Source organism: Rattus norvegicus, chromosome 6, assembly GCF_021556685.1.
Source record: "Rattus norvegicus strain SHRSP/BbbUtx chromosome 6, alternate assembly SHRSP_T2T, whole genome shotgun sequence".
Lineage (NCBI taxonomy): Eukaryota > Metazoa > Chordata > Mammalia > Rodentia > Muridae > Rattus > Rattus norvegicus.
This window is the reverse complement of record NC_141539.1, coordinates 137,445,601-137,461,064: the sequence shown is the minus strand read 5'-3', so window position 1 is coordinate 137,461,064 and position 15,464 is coordinate 137,445,601. Positions and strand designations below refer to the sequence as shown.

General features: G+C 47.6%; 1 long non-coding RNA gene across 2 annotated transcripts; it reads right to left on the bottom strand.

Annotated features, from left to right (window-relative positions):
* Nucleotides 1-692: 692 nt before the first annotated feature.
* On the bottom strand, nucleotides 693-15,224 carry LOC102549170 (uncharacterized). 2 transcript variants are annotated; one of them, XR_015623520.1, is made up of 3 exons: nucleotides 14,677-15,224; nucleotides 3,761-3,806; nucleotides 693-1,697 (listed from the first exon to the last, which is right to left on the bottom strand). It is a non-coding gene; the product is annotated as an uncharacterized LOC102549170 (long non-coding RNA). The 2 variants fall into 2 exon arrangements; XR_015623521.1 differs by lacking the exon at nucleotides 693-1,697 and adding an exon at nucleotides 3,166-3,597 and having other exon boundaries at nucleotides 14,677-15,216.
* Nucleotides 15,225-15,464: the final 240 nt, after the last annotated feature.

The window sequence follows — 15,464 nt, the reverse complement described above, 5'->3', positions numbered from 1 at the left end:
CCTCCCTCCCTCCCTCCCTCCAGCTTCTAGGGGGTGGGAGATGGTGAACAAAGAGAGAAACTTTCTTTCTGCCACTGTCTGTGGGTAAGAGAGAGTTAACCCACCCCAAACCCACATACCCTTTAATCTCCTGCCCGAAAGCTCTTAAATATTTAAACAGCACTTTCTGGGCTGTGTCTGATGCTCCCAGGTGAGGCTGAGACAGACAGAAGGCAAGCGGACTGGTGGCCAGCCGGTGTCTGTCGGCCCAGTCTCATCTGGTCCAGCCACGTCCTGAAGCCCAGCTGTAGCCCAGGACATTCTGGACACCAGCTGCCTGACCCTCTGCCCAGAGCTCCTTAGCCTCCAGCAGTATTGCCCCATGTGAGCCTCTGCCTGTGGCCATAGATGCCTTTCTGCTCCTAGTACAAGGCCAGGTACACTAGGTTCCAGCAGAGAACTCTACTATGGCCTTCCCTCTTTCTCTGCTTTTCCCCTCCCCAGGGTCTCTCCAACTGCTCCTGCCTCCCCTGGATCCTCTCCCGGCAGATCTTCCTTGAAGCCTTGGTTTATCTCGCTCGACCTAGGTGGCTGGGTTCAAACCCACCTTACTAGCATGGACCATCCTCAAACTTCCCATGTGAACTTGAAACAGGCAATCTGTCTGTCCTGGATGTTTGGCCGCAAGGCCAGGCTGGGTCCAGGCATGAGGAGCAATTTGGAAATCCAAGTTTGTAGTTTGGATTCAGTATGGGAGAGGGTGGTGCGACTGTCAGTCAGGACCAGGAACAAGTGGTCTGGGGCTGTTCCCAAGAATTCTTATGAGAAAGTTGGTGTAGATCTGCTGTGAAGAGAGGGCAGGAGTTAAGGCAGCAGGACAGGAGCCAAGTAGTCTCTTCAGGAAGATGAGGGGCACAGGGACCCTAGAAATGTAGCTCAAGTGCTCAGATGAGAAGCCCTGCAGTAGGGGCTGTTTTGGGGGACCAAGGACAGGATAGATTCCTGCTTTAAGGACAGAGACGATGCCTCCCCACTCAGAAGACATCTATAGCTGTGGCTCCCCAGCTGCCCTCTACTGGGGACCATGCTTGGCCTACGCTCGGACATGGCCTCTCCTCCTTCTTGCTGCTACCCACAGTTCCTGCCTCACTCAGCCTCCCAGAGCAAGACCGTGGGAAGGTAGTGGTAAGCAGTGCTTTGCCGAGGGCTCGATCGCCATCCCAGGCCTCTGATGAGAAAGCAGAGTTACTGACTGGGCATCTAACCAGGGTCCTTTCTGCCTCTCTCATCTCTTAGCCACCGCCCCCGCGGCTGCAGGCGTAGGCTGTGCTAGATGAGCGTCATTGGGCGTTTATGAGGAGATCGGGATGGTTTCTCAATGGACAGGTCATCTCCACGGAACTGTACTAGGTCACCGGCCATCGAGGGAGGTGAAGGTTGGAGCTCTCCAGAGCTGTTTAGAACCAAGCCTCTGAGAGAGGAGGCTTGTTAATTTCACCGCCAGCTGGGAAGCGTGCACGGTGTCACCTGGCAGAGGTCGTACCATTGATTGAAGGGTGCTCAGTCAAGGAAGGCCTGTATTTGTCCAGGGATACAAAAGAGTAGATGCCACCATGCTGGGATGCTCTCTGAGGAGCGGCAGAGTCCTGAGTCAGAGAGAGAGCGTTTCTCCCAAGGTTGGCTTTTGGGAGCCAGGTCCAGGGGGTCTGTGTGAAAAACTGAGGGATAAAGGTGAACTGTGACTTGGCCTCACTCAGGGATGGCTTACGCTGCGACACCATGACACACCATGTCTCCCTGAGTAGCCTTGTGTGCCCTGGGCTTGAGTGGCCATTGTGTAAGCACAGAGGACACTTTATAGCCGGGTCTTCCTAAACACTGGGCAAACCTACAATACTGAAGGCAGAGCCTGCCAATCTCTGCTCCCCTAATTCTGTTCCTCCGCCCCCCCGTCCCCCGGTCAAGTGACTCAGCGTTGATAATGACGGTCATAACTCGGTCACATGACAGCCCGGCACTTTGGTTTAGCGTCCAAGCTTGGCGCACCAGGAATGGGGATGCTGAGAACAGTCTGCTCTGTTTTGGGGACCCTTGTCTACCTCTCAGATCCTCACAGTTAACTTGACAAGCTGAGGATTGGGCTCTAAAGTCACTGGATGTCTTTTCCTGGGCCCTGAGAGCTCAGCAGGGACGGCTGAGTCCCTCCAGGCAACTGGATTCACTCACTCAATAACATTTTATGGAGTCTGAGTCTGGTCCTCGAACAGGACCTCAAAGGACACTGTGGATCTTTTGCCCTCCCCCCAACCGTGGGAGAGAAAGTCCTCTGTCCCTCCTCCTGGGGAGGCAGCTCTGCTTCAGCAGTTAGCTCTGCTCTCTTGGGAGCCTGGCAATTAGGCACTTGTCCTGGGCTGAGGAACACCTTGACAGAGCTGCCCTGCCACTGCTGAGAGGGGCCTGGTGCCTGCTTGATGCTTTCCGGGGAGCAGACTGCTCTCTTACCAGAGCCCTGTTCTCAGGGAACCCAGTAAAATGACAAGCGCACACCCCACAGCCGCCTCCAGGGTGCACAAGCTTCATCATCTAATTCGGGACCACAAGGAAAGAGGACTTTGAGACCGAGTCTAGCGCCTGAGTCTCAGGCATCGCCGTCAGGGAGATGAGAGGGGCTGGCAGGTGGCCAGACGCCAGGTCTCTAGGCTGAGCTCCAAATGGGCCAACAGGGCAGGTCGGTATCTAAGCGGTAAATGTCAGGTCACGGAGGGTAGGTAAGCTTGGGCAGTGATATACTGTGTACTGCGGTCCTGACCACACACAGAGAGGCCATCTGTCACACTTTCAACTACTCCCGAGTAGTGTAAGTCTCTGCCATGTATGTCTGAGGTCTAGGGAGGACTGCGGCTCTGTGGGAAGATGAATGCCTCAAAGCCCAGCACTTCTGGACATGTTTGGTATCTGTGTTTCTTCTGGGAATTGTGTGCTCTGGCCTGACCAACTGTAGTGGTGTGGTGCAGCCTTTGAGAGATGGCTAGGAGGGGGCAATCAGTGTTTACATTAGTGGGAAACTGAGGTGCTGGGATGATCCCTTAAGACATAGAACTTTTGCTAGGAATTGGTTACAGCCTCAAACCATAGCCATGGCAAAACTTTTCCTCTAAGTTTCTGGGAAGGGCAAACACCAAGCCACCAAGTTATAGTTGCTGTTTACCCAACACACTGACAGCATCAAGATCCTGCAGAGGTGGGGGTTAAGGTCCCATTTGCCTGCCCAGAACCCCTTGCCCCGTTGCTTAGTTGTGTCTGCACAGGCCAAAGCCTGCAGCCAGCGAGCCCAGGTTTGAAACTCCAGTGTCCCCCTGATCTTCCTCGGTGTACCCCAAGCCCAGAGTGATGGGCAGTCCCTCCACACAGGTGGCACTTTTGTTCCAGCATCCTCATCCTCCTGCTTCCCAGGTCTGCCTCATTTCTCAACCCTCACAGCAGCTGTTCCCCAGTGCTGTGGCTCAGAACTTGGGGTTCTCCTGGGAACCTCTGGGCGTATTGTGATTCACTCTCTGGAAGCTTGAAACTTGGCTCAAACTGTCTGTAAGACATCTATTTTCCTCATCCTAGAAGTTGCTGCTAGGAAAAAAAAATCAGTCTATGAATGAGAGGTCTCTATTGTTTGAGGTGAGAAAGAGAGGTGGAGGGAGAGAAAGGGAGATGAGGAGACAGGGACCGAGCATAAGGAGAAGGAGAGAGGAGGAAAAAGATGACGAAAAAGGATACCTCAGTGGCTCACCTGGACCTCCAGAATAGCAGCTGATGACATCATGCATACCGGTCACCTTAACAAAGACAGAACCACCTTGTCACTCCTGACATTCCTTAGTCTCCCTGCTTCTGGTAACCCCAGCCCCAGATGACCATAGGTCCGATGGTCACCCCCATGGGTCTGTTTGAGAGCTTCATGTAAGTGGCCACCGTGTGTGCTTTTGTACCGGACTCCTTGCGATCAACAGAATGACTGTGAAACTAGGCAGCCACTGGGTGGGTCTGAACTCCACCTTCACAGTTCGGGCTCCACACTGTTTACTGTGCTCCTGCTGGCCAACACCTGGGCTCTTTCCAGCTTCCGCTGTTATGAAAGGCTGTTGGAGACACCCACACAAGTCTTTGCAGACTCCTGTAATTCTTTCTCCTGGGCATGGGGAAATATGGAGGAGCAGCTTGGCTGAGTTACTAATTTCATGTTTTCTTTTTACTTCTTTCTGGACCTTTTGTATCAGTGACTGCCGGATTTACATGCAAAGGTGCCCAACCCATTGTCCAAGGAATCCTGAGAATGTAGCTTGAAATAAAATCATAAATTTGCTTAAAACATTGTAACTTTTGTTTTGTTTTGCTTTTGTTTTGCAATTTTGTTTTTTAACCTCAGTGGCATGTTCTCAAGTGAGAGATGACAATGTGTCTCAGGGGAGCTAGTGTAACTTGATCACAAGCCACCAAACTCATTTTCAAAGGGACCTTCCCAGTGTGGCACTCATGCTTGGGTGTAGGAGCTCTGTTCTCCACCAGCTAAGCTGGTGTCTGAGCCTCTAGTCTCCAGTACCCTCAAGGGCGACAAGCAGCATCTCCCATCACTGTGGCTCCCACTCTAAGTTCCTCAAGGTTTCTGGTGTCCAAGTTTGCATATGAAGACTGTCAGACAGTATTATGTCTGTTCGTTGTCCCTTGTCCCTTTGCTCCTGATTTGTAAGTCTTTGTTCTTCTGACAATGAGGTCTATGGGCTGTGGGCACTTCCTCAACTGTGTCTTCTGAAGACTAGAAGAGGGTTTTTGTTTCTTCGTTTGCTTTTCTCTTTAAGAAGTCTTTCCCTGTCCCAGATCAAGACGCTGCTCCTGAGCTAGGGAGATGGGGAGATGTGGTGGAAGAAGCCCTTGCCCTTACAAGCATGAGTTCTAGAATTCAGATCCCCAGAACCCACATGGAAACTGAGTAGGTGTGAGGGTCTCCAGTAACCCCTGTCCTCAGTAGGCAGAGGCAGGAGTGCCCAAGCAAGCTGGTTAGCTAGACTATTTAGAGTAAAGAAGTTCAATCAATACAGTGATTGAAAAAGACACCAAACAGAAACCATGGGCCAACACACACACACACACACACACACACACACACACACAGAGAGAGAGAGAGAGAGAGAGAGAGAGAGAGAGAGAGGCAGGCATATCACACACATATACACAGGAAAATAAAATTAAATCTCCCTTTCTGTAACTATTTTCTCAAATTGAAACATTCTCTTCTGGAGGGAGGGAGAAAAGAGACTCGTGGGATTCAGGAAGTAAACAAAACTTAGGAGGCTCAGGAAGTTCCTGAAACTTAGAAGCTTCACCAGACCCCTCCCTAGTTACAAAGCAGCAAGCACTTGCTAAGTAGACTCTTCAGGAAGCCACCTGCATCTGATGTGTGCAGAAAGCCCCAGATGCAGATTTTTGAGTTTTCACCCACTTTGGTGATGCAAATGCCTCCAAGTCACCCATGCTCCAATTATCCCAGGCAACTCGTGGCTCACTAAGCTAGACCTGGGCGTGATTATTTCTTTGGTCTGTTGCCAATGTCCTACCTGGGGTGAACAGACATTTGTTCCTGTGTCCCCAACACATTTTTCCCCTCCATGGAAACTCTACATCATTAGCTCGTAGGTTTTCATAGAAAACCTGTCTCAGAACACCTCAAGCTTGTCCTCACTCCACATTTGTCTCAGCATTGCTGGATGATCTGATGGGTTTCCCACTCACAGCGAGAGGCAGGGGCATCTGTCTCAAGACCGGCTGAGGCACGAGCATGGCTCTATTTCTGAACTGTGATTCTGCCCCACTCAGCAGCACCTAGGCTTAAACCTAAACATCCCGTGCTGGATGCCAGAGCTCCGGGTTGTACTCCTGTACTGGATGATTTCCTCCAACTCTATTCTCTTTCAGAATTCTTTGCTTCTCCTACCTTGGATTCTTTGTATTTCCAGATAAAATTTAAGACTAACCTGAAAGTTTCTACGCAGACACGTCCTGCAACTTTGATTAAGTGACATTGAATCTGAAGTTCAATTAGAGAAGAATTGACTCCTTGCCAGCACCAGCTCTGTAACAGTGTTGATCTGTTGCCATGCCAACCTTGTCTTCCTTGATACCTTTCTGTTTATTTACATCTTCAAGTCCTCTCATAATGACATTCGAAACAATAAAACGTCCTTTAATTTAATTTAATGAATCCAGGATAGCGTTTCATATATTCCTAACATTTAATTTCCAATGTTATCATAGCTGTTTGTCAACTTTCATGTTTCTGTTGTTCCCCCAGCCATGGTGAGAAGCTGAATCTTCTGCATTGATGTCGAATTCAGCATCTCATGAAACCCACCCCTGACTTCCAGTAATTGTTTCATAGATCCCTTAAGAGTTTCTACATTTAAAGTCATATCTGACAGAGGGGAATGGGGTTCATAATATGATCATGTTCGTCACCCACATAGCTAATAATATCCAAACACGGGACTACAGAGGTGACTCAGTGGTGAACACTGGCTGCTCTTGCAGAGGACTTGTGTTTCATTCCCAGCACACACAGGGCAGCTTACAACATCTGTATCTCAAGTTCCAAGTCTGATGCTCTCTTCTGGCCTCTTTGGGTACTTCACGAATCTGGTGCCCATATACACAATGCAATCAAAACAGTCATACACATAAAATAAAAACAAATACTAATGTATGGATCTACAATTCATCTATGCTAAGAAAGGAGAAGGAAGATCCCACAACTGTGAATAGGGGCATCTTACATCTATCTAGCTAAGCTGTAAGTCTTTGGTTCCTTTCCCCATCTTGACTCTCCCACAGTCCTCAGCACTGGTAGGCCCCAGGGGCAGGTCGCTTGCTTATCTACCATAAGGATGATGTCTGTTATTGCTAGATGCCCTCTACTGTTTGCAGCCTGTGGAGCAGTTGTTTGTCTGTTTGTTTTTTGTTTGAGCCTTGATGTATACTGATTTTTGTCAAATTTTCTCTGCATCCCTATTTGAGATTTCAGGCATATCTGTTACCTTTCTCTGTAGTGTGACAAAGTGCCTGGCAAAAGCCACTTAAGAGAGGAGGGGTTTGTTTGGGCTTGAGAGTTCCAGTCCATCAGGACGCAGAAGGCATGGCATCAGGAGTCGGAGTTGGCTGGCTACATTGTATCCACAGGCAGGGGGCAGAGGCACAGATGACTGCTGGTTCCCGGCTCACTTTCTGACCTGGGTTTTGTTATTCCTTGGGTGGTTGGCTGGTGTCTGACATTAACTGTCAGCTTGGAACACCCTAGAATAACTTTTAAATGGGGTCTTGACTGAGTAACTGTCTTTATCGTGCTTGTGAGGGATTCTCTTGACTGTATTCATTGATGTCAGGGTGCTCAGCCCACTGTGGGCAGCACCATATCCTAGGCAGGTGGTCATGGGCTGTACAAGAAAAGTTAGCTGAGCATGAACCTGTGAGCGAGCCAGCAAGCAGCATTCCTCTGTGGCTTCTGATTCAGGAACCAGCTTGCGTCCCTGCCCTGACTTCTCTCAGTAAGTTCTGACCTGGAAATACAAGCCAAATATACCATTTCCTCCCCTCAGTTGCTTTTGGCCAGAATGTTTTATGACAACACAGAAAAATAGCACATTGTCAGTTACAGTGTCCTTATTGGGTTTTGCCAACATGGAAAGTAGAAGCAAGAGTGCCCACCCTGTTTTCTGAAGAGTGTGCACATGCCTGCTGCTGGATAGAACTCAACTGAAGAAACACAGTAGGCTTTTCTTGGATGCTTGTGATTATAAATATAATTATTAAACTGCATGTGTGGGGAGGTCTGGCTCAGTGGAATTGCATCTGCTCAGCAAAGCTCCATCCCCATCACCACAAAAAAATATCCATCTGACCATTTTCAACTTTTAATGAGGATGCTCACACTTGCACCCCCAATGTTGCTCTGAAGGTTCCCTGACTTAGCTCACTGTTTTGAAGTCTGCATTCTACTTCGTCATCTCCTCCATGTTCCCATGCTCTCCTCTTGCCTTCTTTAGAGTTAACTTGATCTTCCCCATCGGCGTAATTTCTTCACGCTATGTGAGACGGTGCATGTGAGTGTGTATGTAAACCAGCACTCCCCAGTCTGTGTCCTTTAGTCAATTCTTTGCTATCTGGGGCTGGGAGAGGGCTCAGTGGGTAAAGTGCTTGCTACATAAGTATGAGGTTGTGGACCCTTCTAACGGCAGGATGTGGTAACATGCATCTGTAATCCAAGTGCTCCTGCAGTGAGATGGGAGGTAGAGAGGAGAATTCCCAGAAGCCCACAGGGCAGCTAGCCTGCTGTCTACAGAAGTGAAAATAAAATGACTCTCCTCAGACAAGGTGGAAGGCATGGACCAGTGCCCAGGGTTTTCTTCTGAGCTCCACACACGCACTGGATCACATGCATACCCACAATCATGCATACACCACAAACACACACACAAACCAAACACACACACACATACACAAGCACTCACACGTACACAAAGGCACAGAACCATATACACTCACACACATACACATACTCATGCACATACTTGCTCACATCATATACACACATACACACATGTACACGCATCATATACATACACGCACACACAAGCATGCACACACGGACACATACATCTCATATGCACACACATGCACACACCTCGCATACACACATACACATACAAACACACACACATATATACACACTCATGCACACACACACTAGACACATGCATGCATCATATACACACAGGCACACACACTCACACACATGCACACATACACATACACACACATGCACACATATACACACACAAGAAAAGTATAAAAATATATATTAGATATACTTTGGAGTATTTCCTGTCAATCAGGAGGCCCTCCTGTGTGTATGACGCATGCCTGCCTGACAAGGAAGAAGCATGTAGGCTCATTTTCCTGAAAGTATCTTGATTTTTTAACTCTATTCTGATGGATAGTTCTGCTGGATATAAAATCCTGGAGAGGTTTCTCCTTTCTTCAGCCCTTGAAGATGTTGATCTATTGTTTCAGACACCATTGCTTCCCAGCACCGATCAGCTCCTTGTGCCTTCTGTCCTCCCTACCTGGTCTCAGAATAGGCTCTTAATGTTTTTTGTTCTTTTTTGTTTTGTTTTGTCTTGTTGTTGTTTGTTGTTTTGGTGTTTTGTAGTTAACAATACCCACTTGTATGTTTTCTTGGGTTTTGTCATGCTTGAAATTCTGTAGGATTCTAGAGTCTCTGTTGATTTTGCATCAGGTCCAGGAATTTTTATCATTAAAAACAAAAGCCATCATTTTGCACAATTCTGGCTTCACCTTCTGTGGTGGTGAATCTTGATTGTCACCGTTCAGGATTTAGGTACCCATGGAAACACTTTAGATGTGTTCAGGAGACTGTTTCCAGAAAGGTTGAACGTCATAGAGAAGACACACTTTGCAGTATCATCTTTCCATGGGCTAGGTCTCACACTGAATACGCTGAGCACTAGTGTCTGTCTCCCTCTGCTTCCTGGCTGCAGATGGACTGTGACAGTCACCTCCTGCTGCACCTGCCTTACCATCATGGACCAGACCCTCAAACCATGATGCAAATTAGACTCATTTTCTGATGTGGGTCATTTTGTCACAGCAACAAGAAAGTGAGGGGCACACACTCTTGGATATAAACTGCTTCTTCATCAGAACGCACTACCCCACATGTCACATGCTCCAGTCACCAAATAAACTAGATTGTTATTACAAACCCGAGTTTGTGGACTTTCATGTTCTCCGTTCTGGTGCACACCCAAGTGAAGACTGATCTCAGGTACTGTGTCATTCACCTCCTGCGTCTCCATTTTGTGTATGTGCGTGTGTGTATATGTGTGCGTGTGTGTATATGTGTTTGTGTGTGTATGTGTGTGCGTGTATGTGTGTGTGTAAGTGTGTGAGTGTGTATGTGTGTGTATGTGTGTGCTTGTGTGTATGTGTGTGTGTGGTGTGTGTGTATGTGCATGCATGTCTGTGTGGTGTGTGTGTGCATGTGTGGTGTGTGTGTGTCTGTGTGTGTCTGTGTGTGTGTGTGTGTGTGTATTTTTCACTTCCCTGTGGAGATTTCCATCCATCTAGTCATTCAGGCTACGGTTTCTTTCTTCTTTTAACGCATGAGCCACTGTTGTTGTTGTCGTCATGTTTCTTTCTGTCCTTAAAATATCCCAGCCTTCTTCAGGATGGCTCCCCCTCTGTGGTCCTCCAACTGTTGTGGTTTCTGCCTAGCATCATTTCAGACAGTGAGGCCTCCCCTGTGTCTTCTAAGTGGATCAGTGTTTTCTACACGTGAACTTTAAACTCTGTCCCAACACTGAATTTAGCTCCAGTATCCGCTTCACTCTTTCTGTCTCTCAGCTGTTGCTCTATGGTTACGCGATCCGTGCTCCAAGGCATTAAAGAGCCTTTACCAAGAGTCTAAGCATCTTATTAGAAACGATCTTTTTAATGTCCTTCGTAGTGTGCAACCTATGCAGATGCTAGGTTAGGACCTATTGAAGTTCTGTGCTGTAAAGGAGCACAGTGCATTATATAAATCACTTCCCTCTTTTCGGGAACCCTATCCTACTTCTCCCTTGCCACACTAACCCTAACTGAACACACAGCTGGGTTTAATCGCTGGTGTTTCTGGCTGGGACTTGCATGTATTTGAATGTTCTATAGCAGAATTTGCCAGGGCCCGTTCCCTAAGGCCTCCCTCCCAGAAATGCTTCCCGGTAGAAATTCTCTGTTCAGACAAACCGGGTTGGGAGCCCCGCAGACTGGGACCCTCTTACTAGACTCACAGGGTACATCAGCATGTGACATCTTTGGGTCTTGGAGTCAGGACGATGCTGAGTCCCTTGGATCCCTTTGTAAGCTGTGCAAGCTGACAGGGGCAGTGAAGCCTTTTTTTTTTTTTTTTTCTTTCACAATGTCTGTCGCTCCTGTTTGAGGAACGCACAGTGAGTCACCATACATGGTCAGCTTTTGCTTTCAGAGTTTCCTGTCTCTTACAATATTAACTAACCAATTTCCCAAGTTAAAAAAATATTAAACTGTATTCAGAGAATGGAACACAGCTCAGTCCAAAGAGCATTTGTTGAGCGTGCATAAGGCCCTCGACTTGACCCCCCCGGTGTCAAACTGGATGTGACACTGTGTTCCTGCAAGCCTAGCACTGGGGGTCGGGGGGCTAGAAGCAGGAGGACTAGCAGCTAAAGACCATTGTTGGGTCTATAGCAAGCTCAGGACCAGCCTGGGCTACCAGACTCCTGTCTCATAAAACAAAACAAAACAAAACAAAACAAAATAAAATAAAATAAAACCAGCAGAGTTCGAACATCATTTCTCAAGGGCTCATCCTTCCGCATTTCCAGTGCTCAACAGAGAGAGCCTAAGTCCAGAGACTCTTTGAGAGGTAATTCTTTTCTACTTAAAAAAGAATTTATTTTCCAGCAATGAGTGTCTCTTCATGCTGTTCAGTTTTTTGGGGTGCCAACTTGTACAATTTATGTGCTTTTATTCAGATTTATTAGCATACAACCATGCAAGTAATTCCTTGCTCATTTCCTAAATCGCCTTCCTCGTGTCTTACGCAATTTAGCATTTTGTTTAATGGCTGTTTCATGTAGTCCCTGGATCAGCCCGGGCCAGAACGCTGCTGGGCTCCTCATACACTTAGCTCCCGATTTATTTATCAGGCCTCGGTTTTGTTTTTCTTAATTTAATAACTTCTGTTATCTGCTCTCCTCTGGACTTCTTTAGAACTGCATTTTAAAACCCTCATTGACTTGAAGACCGTGGCTTTCTTCCCCCCGGTGTTTGATGATGAACGCCTTTGAAGACAGTGTTTCATCTCTGAGGAGCAATCTGGAGAAACTTGTTCCTTTATTCCCGTGATTTTTCTAATAGTCGAGAGTTTAAATATTATTTCTCTTTCCGTTTCCCTCGCACGTTGGTAGGAATACTTTTTAATTACCAGTTGGGAAGGATCCTTAACTTAGACCTTTGTTAATAATGTATCACTTTGTTCCTTCGAGATGAAAGGCATCTGTACAAATTTATCTCTCTGTACATATTAAAATTATTATGTGTAATGTTTACATTCATTTGCCTGAAATCTGCCACCATTTGAAATACTACTTTAATTACCCAAACAAGCACGAACATATGTAAACCCACACTTCTCCTGACCCCATTCCAAGCTCCAGTCTCCTCGTGAGAGGAGAATCACGTCTCTAGCTGGACTTACACGAGGTAATCTCTCATCAACAGAGACGTGTTGCCTGCTTACCATTGTGAAGGCTCGGAGTCTAAGACACCAGCAGGTCCCACCTGTGTTGACTCGCTGCTGTGGAAACTCACGCCCCGCCTGGGTACACAAATACCAACCCAACTCACAGAGACTGAGCCCTGGGGCCTGTCTCTGCCCAAAGGCCGGCGTCTGAATGTGATCACATTACTGAGTTCTGGCATACCGATTTCGGAAGGGACACCCACCCTCAGACATCCCGCATGGAGGGTGCTCTCTTTGGGACACCGTTCTGCACGCTGGCACAGAGACACGCCGTTTTGTCTTGTCCACGGTTGAGCCACCTTGTGAATGTCAGTGCAGCCCGGCGTATTTGTTCACAAACGCTGCTTACCCGACTACCCTTCCCATGTCCTCGCTTCTGTGTTACTCTTCCCAGTATCTACCAGCGTCCTGTGGCTTTAATAAACGGTAATTGATTCATTCCCCCTACGTGTGGACAGTTCGGTTTTCTTCGTGTTTTTGTCTGTGAGCAATGGGTCCTGAGCACTCTTATATAGGTCTTCCTGTCTTCGTCCACTGGGCTTTCCTCTTTAACTCTTTCTGACATACACCCCATACATGGAAAAGCAAACAAACCACAAACATGAAAGTCACAGAGTATTCAGGAAATGAGAATCAGATGTCAACCATACTGCCTCTCTTACCCTCCCTCCACTGGTCACTACGCCCCCTCCAGTGCAAGCCGCAGACCCAGGCCTGACTTCAGTCCCAGAGTCCCTGGGTATGTCACCTTAATCTCTAGCAAGGGAAGCGGCCACACCGACTCTCTGGGGTTGGGGCGGTGTGGGGAGGAGGGCGTTTCATTCAGAGCTTTAAAGATGCGACTGTGTTCTGTGTGTTCGTTTGTAGCCCATCCTTGTCTGGATCTGCAGCACTCGCAGTGTGGGTGTTCCACAAATTTCAGGCTCATGCTACCACAGGCAGGCGTTTACTTTGGTGCTGTAAACAGTGCTCCTCCGGTATCCCTGCTTCCATTTCTGTTAGGTCTACACCTCAGAGTGTAAGCGCTGTGTGAGTTGTGAGTAGTTCTGACAAACATTTTCCCAGTTTTATACCAACTTGCATGCCGGCCACAGGTATGTTTCACTTGGTGATTCTGATGGGTATTGTGCTAAGATTGCCTTGTGTACGTGTACTCCAATAATCTTCATTCCCTTACCTCTGATGGAATATGGCACCCTTTCTTGGACGCTTTACTGGCTAGTTTTATGTCAGCTTGTCACGAGCTAGAGTCATCAGAGAGGAAGGAACTCGATTGAGAAAATGTCTCTGTAAGATTGGAGACCCTAGGCAAACTGGAGGATAGTTTCTTAATTAGTGACCAATGGAGGAGGGCCCAGCCCATTGTGGGTGGCGCCATTCCTAGGCTGGTGGTCCTGGTTCTATAAGAAAGCCAGTAAAGAACTCCTCCATGGCTTCTGCATCAGCTTCTGCCTCCAGGTTCCAACCCTGTTTGAGTTCTTGTTCTGACTTCTTCCAGTGATGAACAATGTAGACGTGTAAGCCAGATAAACCCTTTCATCCCCAGTGCTCTTTTGGTCATGGTATTTCATCATAGCCGTAGCGACCCCAAACGAGATAGACACGGTGTTCTCGGAAGGCCTGCTTCCCCCCACTTTCCCCTGGGATTATCTGCCCTCCTGATGGCCTGCGGCGGTTCTGACACATTCTGAACCTAAGTGCTAAGTCACTCTCCCTCCGCTTGTGCCCTGTATTAATGAAGTCTTTACACGGCCAGGAATGTTCATTTGAACGTGGCTCCATTATTGGATGTCCGTGGTTAATGATCCTGCATTTTTCATCCAATAAGTATCTGCCTACTCTGGAGCATTCTGCTTTCCTCTAATTTTTCATTTGTTTGCATGTCCACTTAGGGTTAGGCCTGCTGATCATCTAGAATTGATTTTGTGAAATTTAATTAAAAATATTTTATAGAATGTATTTTGAATCATGTTCTAGCCTCTCCCCCAAGATCCTCCCCTAGCTCCGTACTCACCCAATTCCATGTTCTTTCTCTTTCTTAAAAAAAAACAAAACAAACAAAAAAACCCACAAAACTGAAACAGACAAACTAAGACAACAACAACAAAAAAATCCATAAGACAATTACCCCTAAACAGAACAAAAAGCACCCAGAAGTCCCCCGTCTGTCATGTGACTTTTCTAGACCTGGGCCCGCCTTGGAGTGTGGTTGATAAACCCAGTAACTCTCCACTAGAGAAAAGCGATTTTCCCTTTTTTAGCAGATACCACTGCAAATTCTTGGTTAGGAGTGGGACTTTGCCCACTCTCCTTACCAGTGCTAAGACCGTTGCCTGTTTGGAAGCGGTGCGGTCTTGTATCCGCTGTCATAGTCTCCACGTTCACATGTGCCTCAGTCCCCGGGTGTCTGGAAGACGCCGTTCCCTTGGAGCCATTCACTGCTTCTGGTTCTTACAGTCTTCCAACTCCTCCGCATAGATCCCCGAGCCTGAGGGGGTTGATAGAGACGTCCGTTTATGGCTGAGTGCTTCAAAGGCCTTTACTCTCTACACACTGTCGGGTTGTAGAGCGCTGTGCTGTTTCCCATCTGCTGCCAGAAGAAGCTTCTGTGATGGTGGCTGGGGGCAGCACTGATCTATAGAGGGAGCAGAATGATACTAAGCCATTGTATTGCTCTGCTCCTTTAGCAGAGTTGACAATACTGTTTTCCCCTCGGCCCATGACCTATCTCGTCTCATCCCAGGCTACTTTAGTTCTTGGTCTTATTTTCAGTCTCACGGAGTGGACCTTAAATCCACTCTTTAAAAAGGTTTTGGTTACTCCCTTGTGATGGTTTGCATATGCTCTGCCAAGGGAGTGGCACGATTAGAGGTGTGGCCTTGTTGGAGTAGGTGTGGCCTTGTTGGAGTAGGTGTGGCCTTGTTGGAGTAGGTGTGGCCTTGTTGGAGTAGGTGTGGCCTTGTTGGAGTAGGTGTGGCTTTGTTGGAGTAGGTGTGGCCTTGTTAGAGTTGGTGTGACCCTGTTAGAGTAGGTGTGTCACTGTGGGGGTGGGCTTTGAGACCCTCAACTTAGCTGCAGGGAAGCCAGTCTTCTTCTGTTTTCC